This window comes from Octopus sinensis, linkage group LG26, assembly GCF_006345805.1.
Source record: "Octopus sinensis linkage group LG26, ASM634580v1, whole genome shotgun sequence".
In the NCBI taxonomy this organism is placed as follows: Eukaryota; Metazoa; Mollusca; class Cephalopoda; order Octopoda; family Octopodidae; genus Octopus; species Octopus sinensis.
Window position 1 is genome coordinate 16975996 of NC_043022.1, and position 11573 is coordinate 16987568.

Here is an 11573-nt window from a genome sequence, read left to right on the forward strand (position 1 = left end):
CACCAAGACACACACACACACATATATATATATACAAAAGACTTCTTTCAGTTTCCATCTACCAAATGAATTCACAAGGCCTTAGTCGGCCCGTGGCTTTTGTAGCAGGCACTTGCCAGGAGTGTCACAGGGCGATTGTATATCTAATTTAACAAGTGTGTATGTGTGTGTGTGTAAATGTAGGTACTATAATCAGTCCTTTTGGGTTTTCAAAACGTGCGAAATAGGAAATCTCGCACTAGAACAATGAGAGTTGGCAACAGGAAAAGCGTCCGGGTGTAAAATCCTGTCTTCAGTACGTCTCCGTCCAAACCATGTCAACATGAATAGGCTGACAATAAGCGAATTGAGAATATTTATATTTATGTAAGTAAATGTATTTTGCTCACAAAAGTATTTTCTAAAGAATAGTTTCATTGTGATAAAACCTTCCGTTGACAATTCAAGATCTGCTATCCAAATATTTACCCATGTCACATACGTATTGGGTGTGTGTGTATATAGTTTTTTTTATACGTACTTTTGTTAGTATATAAAGCTCTATGTCTGTCTGTCTGTCTGTCTCTCTCTCTCTATATATATACAACATATCTATTTATATCTATCTATCTATCTATCTATCTATCTATCTATATATATATATATGTGTCTATATATATATATATATATGTATATATAGACACACACATGTATATTCATATATTTGTGTGTGTCTGTCTAAGTTGATCAAAGATCAATAACTGTATTAATCAAATCGGCAAACACCTAACAAACAGAATCGATCAAGTCCTTTTCGTAATTAGAAAACTATTTTTCCTTCTCCGTCTCCGTCCCCGCATGTGAGGTGGTGGTGGTGATGGTGGTAGCGGCTCTGTGTGTCTCTCTCCACTCACTCACCACTCCCACCTCATTCTTTCATTGTGTTAAACTGTCAAGATATTTTTTTATTTATTTGCTTTCCCCATTCCTTCTGACACTCTGGCAGGTCTTTGTCACACGTGGCTCCCAGCAAATGTCGACGTCAACACAGAGGAGACGGCGGCCTCTTTTGCTCCGATAACAGAGGAAATAGTTTCTCAAGAACACACACACGTCTAACACACATATATATAGAATATATGTAACATATATTTATGTATGTATATAGTACATTAGACTTTGATGTATTTTACAGTTGATGTTTGTTGCACTTTTTAAATTTTTGTTCGGTGCCTTCGTTGAAGAACTAAAATATGGTAATTATTATTGAGTTAAACTTTGAGAACGAGAATCTGTCATAAGAAGAAGAAAAAAAAATATCTTGCCATAGAGACACGAGCGATTATGTTACGGCTTCACTGATTGGCTGAAAGTTTCTCTGCTACCTTGTTTGCTACTTTTTCTTCTGGGGGAAAAAATTCGGGGGAAAAAGGGGTCAATTCTTGATGCAAGAAGCCGTCTACGCGACATTTTACACGACTAAAAAAAAAATAATAAAATAAGCATTTGTGTGGTGCGAGGAGAGAGAGAGAGAGAGAGGATTTACTAAGGGAAAGCCATACCAATACACATACATTTTGCACACACATTGCTGTATCTATCTATATATATATATATATATATATATATAATATACACAGATATACATACACACACATATATATATAATATATATATATATAATATATATATATATATACATACACACACATACATGCATACATACACGTATATGTATATATAATATATATATACACACACTATTATGACGTAGGTGATTGCATTAGCCAATGAGAAGAGGCTTTCATTCGTATCTGAGTGTAATAACATGTGCGCAGGCGGAGAGAGTCTGTTCTCTTTCTAACCGGGGTACGTATAAAACGTTGGACGGTAGCTATTGTTGCCTGCTGGTAGGGAAAACACTTTGCTCACCGTACTTCCAATTTCTTTGATTTTTAACATTCGTCACCATTTTCTCTAATAATGTCTCTGCCATTGTTTCTTGTCGCTTTTTTCCCCCTTTTCTTTTCATTCCGATTGACTCATCTAACGATCGCTTCTCCCCATTGACGACGGCAGATCGCTTCCCGTCTCACCATCTCTCCCTCCCTTTAACCATCATCTGACGTTTCTCTTCCACTGCTCTTGTCCCTCTCCTAGTTTTTCTGTATACGTGTATGGCTTACAAGAAGCCCGAACCAGAAGAAGAAAAAATAACGATCTACTTTATACACATATACACTGACATGTATAAATATATATGTTGTAGTTTGCGTATATATATATAATATGTATGTATACATATGTAGTTTGTATAATATATAATATGTACATGCGTATATACACATATATAGACATACCTATATATGTATGTACATGCCTGTGTGTGTTCAGCTTTGAAAGCCATCCACGTAGCGATCACATGTGAAATGGTACATTGATTGTATAATTGTATTAATGTAATCTACCAGATTCTTTCTCGTCTAATTCTAGATGTTCACAAATCGTTCCCAGACACTCGTTTCCTATTCCTTATATACATACATATATATGTATATATTTAAAATTCTTAGTATCGTTATTTTTGGATGTGTTCAACATCATTTCCCCCCTCACAATCTGTCGTTTCTCCTTCAAAATATGTTGGCCTAAAAGCCGTATGTCAGCTTTGTTAATGCCTTAAATAAATATTTCGGTTGATTGTTCTATGTTTATAGGTAGATGTAAAGACATGCAACATTGTTTTAATTTAGTCAGATTGTTTGCCATGTAACTTGACTAGGGTCCATTATCTTTCCTTCCTTTCTCCCATTCTCTGTAATCACATGAAATTGAGATTTTTTTATGACCTTTGCCCTTATTTCATGATTTTATATATATATATTATATATATATATATATATATATATATATATATTATATATATATATAATAGATAAAGGTTGTGTCTTCTGTACACTACCTGTGTTTTTAGTAGAACCACATTTAGACACGCGAAAAGGGGTGGGTAATGATCTGCTCTTTTATCTGGACGCACTGTCGTTTAATTTAACCTTATAATTAAATTAACCACTTGCTCGCTCGTTGTCTCCATTCATTAGTTGGTCTGTCTGTCTGTCTGTTAGTTTGTAATAATAATAAAGAAAAAGGATAATTAATGCTTGAAAATATATTTCCATTCATATCTGGAGTCCCTTTTACGAAATCACCACCACCTTCCTTCCTATACACGTCCCTTAATTAACCATCCCCTGTTTTTGTTGATATCATTATTTCGTAATCACGTTTAATTTGATGTTATTAGGGCAAATGTAGACGTGTGTTTTTAAAAAAAATTAAATCTGTTTCTTGTATTTGTTTACAGAACAAAGGCGAACCAAGGTGGAGGCTAAGCGGGTAAAATAACATATTTAGGACGGATTTCTTACGGACGCAGTACAGTGAGTATATATATGGACTTGTTAAGATGGATATAGGTGTGTATCGGAGGATCGTGTCTCAGATAATAGTCTTCGTGTGTTGGATGTGTGTATATAATTATATGGTGATGATCTTGCCTTTTTTTTTTAATTGAAGAGCTTTGATTTATATATATATATATATATAATTAATGATTTGGTAGGACATATGTGTATAATTGTATATATATAGTATGTTTATGTCTATCTATATATATATATATATAACGGATGTTGGGAGGAGGTAAGTACCTGTGTGTAGGTGTCAGTAATTTGATCTTACACAAGTTTATCTTCCCACCACGTCCGTTAAAAAACAAAAATCACTGGACTTAGTGGGACATATTTGTTCCTAATTTAATGATATACTCGTACACACACACACACACACATCTGCTTGTATGTGCAAAAACCTATCTTGGTACCATACGTATGTATGTATGATCAGTGATGTTTGTGTGTGTGTAGCCAAGAGCTTGTTCCCGATGTAAATCGATGTGTATATATGTGTGATCCTGCCTTTATCTGTCTCTGCATACGTGTCTGGTTATGTATTTGTGTCGATGTATATATAATATATACATACGTGTCTATCTTGGTGAGCGCCTAATCGTGTTGATGTTACTACTATACATACGTGTCTATGCATGTGAGGATATGCGTGTCGACGTGTGTGTGTGTATGTATGTATGTATATATATATACACACGTATCTATTTATGTGACTTTATTAAGAAAGATAATTATCTCTTGCGTTTACTGTGTATTACTGAATATTTGTATCACAAGATCTTTTTCTCTGGACGTCTGCAGAACGAACGTATGTGCATGATGTATACCTAAATATAAATGTCTCGATGGATATATATATATATATACATAGTATATGTATGTGTGTGTGTATATATATATATATATATATATATATATATAAATGTGTCTGGTTTTATATATATATATGTACACACACACGAATGTGATGGTGTGTGCCAAAATGCCAAGTTGTGCGAGGAAGTCAGTTGCCCTCGAAACCCCCCCGCCGTCACCACCACCACGACGACATCGTCCCCGCCGCCGTCGCCACCCCCGTCACCGCCTCCTTCGCCACCCCGAGTAGTGCCAACTAAGCAAGACTTAGCAACTTGTCATACTCGCGATGGACACGTCAACAATTTTAACAGCAGTTGGCCTTCTTTTTTCTCTTGGAAACCTTCTCTCTCTCCCTCTCTCTCTTTCTATTTATTTATTTTCCCCTAATCGCGATCCCTACCCAACTAATTCCCCCAAATACAGTTTCTGGCCGACTCTACCAAATATGTTGACGTGGTGGTGCAGTTTTGCATTTCTTAATTCTTTCGTTACACACGCACAGACCCAGATATGTCTGTGTGACTTGGCAGTTAAAAGTGTATATAAAACTTCTGTACATTTCATGTGTATGTATATATATGTAACATAAATTATGTAACACACACACACACGTGTATATATATATTTTTATATTTATATATGAATGAAGCAATTATGTTAAGATCAAACATAGATTATAGAGTAAACGGTAAATTTTTACTTTACCGAATACTTTGTTATATATACATGTTCTATGGTATACATTTTACAAGAGGTGTATAGCCTATAAATTGTGGCCCATGTAATTCATTGTACGTGATGTAAACATGGATTGTCAACCATGTGGCTCCATGTTCCGTGCCCACGTCAGCAAGTGTTACCTGCGAGTGGAATTTGATTGATAGGAGCGTTTTAGAGACTGTGTTGAATATCATCATTTGTTGTCGTCGTTTCAATGTCTGCTTTTTCCATTCTCTTGCCTGGGACATACGAAATGGTTGAGGCAGAAGGTTTATCGCCATCTGTCAACACTGATGAGAAGACACTTGCTGACGTGGGCGAGGTATATGCAGGAGCCTATGTACACACACACACACACACACTGAAGCACGCGCGCGCGTCCTTTATTTGATTCAGTCACTAGACTGCGGCCATGCTGGGGCACACACCTTGAATTTTTAGTCGAATTGGCCCTAGTAATTTTTTAAAATCCTGGTACTTATTCTATCGGTCTCTTTTGCCGAACCTCTAAGTTACGAGGACGTAAACACACCAACACTGGTATTGGGGGAACAACCTCCCCCATGTATATATATATTTATGTATGTGTGTGACGAGTTTATTTAAGTTTCCACCGAATCCACTGACAAGGCTTTGGTCGGTCCAAAACTATAGTAGAAGACATTTGCCCAAGGTGCCCACACCGAGAATGAACCTGGGAGCAAACTTCACAGCCACAAGGAGAGGGAAAAAACATTATTTGTGTGTGTGTGTTTTTAATTTATAATTTAGTGGTGCAGCAGAAAGAAGCTGTTAGAATAAGTATTAAGCTTTACCAAGTCGATTTGCTCAACTGAATTCTTCGATGATGCCCCAGGATGGGCGTTGTCAAATGACTGAATATACATTTGTGTGTGTGTGTATTTTATTTAGATATCATCATCATTTAACATCTGCTTTCCATGTTGGCATAGGTTTGACGGTTTGACTGAGGGCTGGTGAGCCAGAAGGTTGCACCAGGCTCCAATCTAACCTGGCAGTGTTTCTACAGCTGGATGCCCTTCCTAACACCAACCACTCCGAGAGTGTAGTGGGTGCTTTTTAGTGCCTCCAGCATAGGAACCAGTCAGGTGGTACTGTTTTACATGCCACTGGCACGGGAGCCCGACATCTTGGGCAAACGTCTTCTACTATAACCTTGGGCCGACCAAAGCCTTGTGAGTGAATTTGGTGCATGGAAACTGAAAGAAGCCCATTGTACGTATATGTGTGTATAGATACACACACACACACACATACATGTATGTATTTGTGTGTCTGTGTTTATCCCCTTGCCATTGCTTGACAACCGATGTTGGTGTGTTTACGTCTCTGTAACTTGGTGGTTCAGCAAAGGAGACTGAGAGAATAAGTACTAGGTTTAGAAAGAATAAGTCCTGGGGTCGATTTGTTCGACTAAGAGCAGTGCTCCAGCATGACCGCAGTCAGATGACTGAAACAAGTAAAAGAATAAAAGAACATGTATATACACAACGCACATGTGTGTGTGTGTGTGTATACATATACGTGTGTGTCTACATAAGTATGTGTGTGTATGGACTCTCCCATTAAAGACGGCATATAAGCATTGAGCATTTTCCCAAACGACCTTCACAAATGATTTGTTTATAAGCATCAAATGTCTGTGCTGCTCGTTAGCTCACTGCTGCCATCAAATTAACAGTTGTGCCACGTGTGAGGTGTTTAAATCAGTGCCTAGCAACGTGCAATTAAGTGTTTTGCTAAAAAAACAATGCACCACTTTGCACTAGGTATTGAAACCACAATCTTGCAATCATGAGTACAACACCCTAACCACTAGGTCATGCATGCATATATACATATATATATTATATAATAAATAAATATATATATATTATATATATATATATATATTATTTGCCTGCTCGCTTAGCCAGCGGGGTGGTGTCATTTGAAGGCTAAAACAATGCGAAGTGCATTGTGACCAGCGATGTGTAGCAACATATGATAGCCTGGTTGATCACATGATCATCATCATCATCATCATCGTTTAACGTCTGTTTTCAATGCTAGCATGGGTTGGACGGTTCGACCGGGGATCTGGGAAGCCAGAAGGCTGCACCAGGCTCCAGTCTTATCTGGCAATGTAATAAATAAATATATATATTATATATATATATATATATAGTGATAAATTATCCAGGCAGGTACCGTGGTAGCTCTCGGGTATATTCCAGGTTACAGCTAGCTGCATCAGGTAGTGATAAGCATCAATGATTGCTTAGTGTTAGCAATCCCACTGTAATTCTTCTGATGGCCAACTCCAGGTTCATCTCTCTGGATTATGAATATTATCAGCAATGTAAATTTCAAACAATTACAAAGAATATGGAAACATCTCTGCAGACCCACCAGATGGAGATTCACAGATAAGTTTCTTTCAGGGTCACCACCCTCATTACTAGACAGAAGGCTTTTGGTAAGGAGCAAGACACAAGCCTGGTTGGATCTACTTCTGTTATTGGGGCAAATTGACCATAAATGTTACCCCACCCAGGGTACCGTTCAGAACTAAAAAGAGGAAGATGCAAGGTTCAGAAAAAAGCTAGATGCTGTGTGAATAGCTACTGGTTACCGTTTTGCGAAGTTATTTAATCATCATTTGACACAGATGACATTTGTGGAATGTAGCAGTGGGCAAATCAAGAAAGCTATCATCCCAACCATGAGCAGGACAGAACCATTGAAAATCATCAAACACTATCAAAGAAAATAGCAAGCAGACAGGAAGATGGATTAAACATTAATCCAAACTTTACTTCACCGTAAACAGCATCTTGGATAGTGTTTTAGGCAACATGGAATGTTTGCCAGTGATGGAAGCACTGGATACACTTCTGAAGAACTGAGTCAAAACCATTGACTGTCTTCTCAGTGGCCAGGCACCAGGTTGGAATGGTGCCTTAATGTGTACCAAAGACATCCTGTTGCATCACCTGTGTGGCTCAGTGTGCCAGTGCTGGAAAGAAGGAGCAATGCCGCAGGCCATAAGACTGCAGCACGGTCGTGTTGCACAAGAACCAAGGAAATGGAAGTGATTGCAACAACTGCAAAGGAGTCCCTTTGTTGAGCATTGTTGGGAAAGTCTGCATTTGTGCAGTCCGAAACAGATTGCAGAAAATCACCTCAGGTCAGAACATTACACAGTTGACCCATTATCTCCTCCTTTTGACAATTACAAGAAAAATGAAGAGAAAAAGACAATCACTCCGCATTGCTTTGGTTGACCTCACGAAGGTCCTTGACCTTTGTGAGTAGAGACATCCTGTTCAGAATTCTTGTCAAGATTGTGTGCCTTCCAAGGTTATTCATGATTGTTCCATCATTCTATACAGACATGGACAATGGCTTTTCCTAGGGAGCCTTCAGTATTTACAGTGGAGTGAAACAGAGATGTGTGCTTGTCGCAGTCCTGTTCAGTATCTTCTTGGTTGTCATGCTTTTGGAACTTAAGGTGTTTACCTTCATGCAAGGTCAGATGGAAAGTGTGTGACGTACATGGTGTTTGCAGATGTTTCAGCATTGGTGGACACACTTGGCAGTGCAACTGCAATGCCTTATGGATGGCCCCACAAGAGCCTGTCAAGGCTTTAGCTTCACCATCAGTCTGAAGAAGGTAGAAGCATTGGGCCCAGGTATTGAGCACCCCCCTACTATTAATTTCAGCAACTGTGAGCTGGCAGGAGTCTATGAGTTTGAGTAGCTTGGTTCCACCATCGTCTCTCTCGAGTCTGAGATCGACAGACATCCTGAAAGAGCAGTCTATAAGAATCTAAGAAAACTGTAAGCTAACTGTGCACATCAAGGTTACAGTCTGCTGGGCTTGTGTCCTCAATACACGGCGTTGTGGCAGACAAACCTGAAGCATCTACTTGGGACAGAAATGGTGTCGCCATGCCTCCCACCTTCACAGCTTGAGACAGATTCTGAACATCAAATGGGCTGACCAAGTCACTAACAACAAGACTCTTGCTTGCATAAGAGATACCCAACATCCTCATCAAACTGACACCTCCGTTGGCTGGTATTTATTCTGTTAGTCTCTTCTGCTAAGTTACAGGAATGTAAACGCCGACACCAGTTGTTAGGCAGTGGTGGAGGACAAACACAAAGACACACACACATGTATGACAGGCTTCTTTTCAGTTTCCACTCATCAAATCTATTCACAAGGCATTGGTCAGCCTGAGGCTATAGTAGAAGAGACTTACCCCAAGGTGCCGTGCAGTGGGACTGAGCGTGGAATCATGTGGTTGGGAAGCAAGTTTCTTACTACACAGCCTTGCCTTATGTATGTATGTATGTATGTATATATATGTATGTATATATATATATATATATATATGGCTTAGCTGGCTGAAATTTTGAATGAAGTGACTGTTAAAGAATATTCTTGTTAATGAATAAGAAATTTGTACTCTACCAAATATATTACGTAATCCTTATTTATATATAAAGGGTAAAGACCCCACCTTGGTCATGAATGACTTTGGGATTGCACCTAAAAAGTTACACTCCAAGACCAGCAGTCGCACATGCATACCAGCCTCCCCTCTCCATGCCACCAATATTATCCCAGGGTAAGGCAAAGGGACCGAGACAGCTTGGTACGAGTGATGTCACCACTCATTTCTACAGCTGAGTGAACTGGAGCTGCGTGAAATAAAGTGTCTTGCTCAAGAACACAACACACAGCCCGGTCTGGGAATCAAACTCACTACCCCATGATTGTGAGCCCGACACTAACCACTGAGCCATGCGCCTACTCACACACACACACACGCACACTCACACACACACACACATACACACATATATGATGGGTTTCCTACAGTTTCTGTCTATCACAAGGCTTTGACTAATCCAAGGCTAGAGTAGAGACACTTGCCCAAGGGTCTAGGCATTGAGGCTCAACCTAAAACCATGTGTTTGGGAAATTAACTTCTTAACCCCCAGCTATGCCTGAGCCCATATATACATACATATATATATATATATATATATATATATATCCCGTGCCGGTGGCACGTAAAAAGCACCATCCGATTGTGGCCGTTGCCAGCCTCGCCTGGCCCCTGTGCCGGTGGCACGTAAAAAGCACCCACTACACTCTTGGAGTGGTTGGCGTTGGGAAGGGCATCCAGCCGTAGAAACACTGCCAGATCAGATTGGGCCTGGTGCAGCCTTCTGGCTTCCCAGACCCCAGTTGAACCGTCCAACCCATGCTAGCATGGAAAGCAGACGCTAAATGATGATGATATATATATATATATATATATACATACACATATATGTAAAAATGTGTCTGTGTTTGTGTAAATATTTGCAGTGGACTACATTGCATACATGGTGGTGCCTCTATTTGTAGCTGAGTGGGAAGCAGTGTTGTTTGTTGAGACCAATTGTCTGCTGGTTTGGCACTTTTGAATTCCTTTGCAGTTAAAATTACCTCAGTTGAAAAACAGGCAAGGGTTGCTGACTGGAAGAGCATCCAGCCGTAGAAATCCGGCTTCAAGTATCTCCCTGTTTGACCTTTACCAGCCTGGAAAAACAGGCACTAAAAGAACCAATGAACAAATATATATTATGTGTGTGTGTGTTTATATGGATATACACATATGTGTGTGTGTGTATATATGTGAATACACACACACACATACACATATATACATATAGATATAACATACACACACATTGGTGTTTGTTTTTATGTGAAGTTAAAATAAAAACAATTTAACCCTAAACTGAAGAATTACTCAATACTTTTTAGTAGGTGCCATGCAGTGGACTGAACTCAAGACCCTGTGGTTTGAAAGCAGACTTCTTACCACACACCCATGGCCGTGCCTGTTGATAAAATATAGAAACATCTTGATTGGAGCTGCTCAATTGACAAATATTCTTTATGCGTATTATGAGCCAGACTTTAAGAACTATTTCTACATTGAACGCCTTCTCTGATTAAGTGTGAGCTCCTTCCATCAGATGAGGCCATGACATTATTTCCTTCTGACTTTCTCAGAGTGTTTCGTCAGTAAAGATATTGCAATGGTTTGCCATTACCTTCCCCTCCTGGATGACCATTGGCCCACAAGGAACTCATCCTTCTGGGGTGTCCAGACATCCTCCTCACAAGAGTAGCAAGCTACTCATGTAGGGGAACCAGTTTAGTCACTGACCACTTGACCACGGAACTGGTGGTACTGGTTTCCATGGTACCAGGAGCAGATCTTGCTCACCTGTGTCGAGATCCCTGACCTGACTATATTACAGGTGGTTAACGAGTAAAAACACTAATGTAATACCTCAAGTTACATTTACAATACCCCAGTAAGTCGAATACAGATCCACAAATTAGAAGTTTGTTTTCATTAAAAACCATTTACCCTATAGAGCAGACGGGCGCCAGCTGCTGTAGCTGCTATGCCATCGTTCTTCATCTTAGTATTCCATTCATCTGCTCATCCATACCGGCATTGAAAGAAA

General features: G+C 39.2%; 1 protein-coding gene across 3 annotated transcripts in view; it reads left to right on the top strand.

Moving 5' to 3' along the window:
* The first annotated feature begins 343 nt into the window (after positions 1 to 343).
* Positions 344 to 11573, top strand: part of LOC115224901 (vigilin) — a 59167-nt gene continuing 47937 nt past the window's right edge. Inside the window, exons 1-2 of one of the 3 annotated variants that reach the window (XM_029795860.2) lie at positions 344 to 366; positions 3344 to 3419. The gene's annotated coding sequence lies outside the window, so the exon portion shown is untranslated. Of the gene's footprint in view, positions 367 to 1703; positions 1890 to 3343; positions 3420 to 11573 lie in introns of those variants that run through there. The other 2 variants (XM_029795859.2, XM_029795858.2) reach the window with 2 other exon arrangements.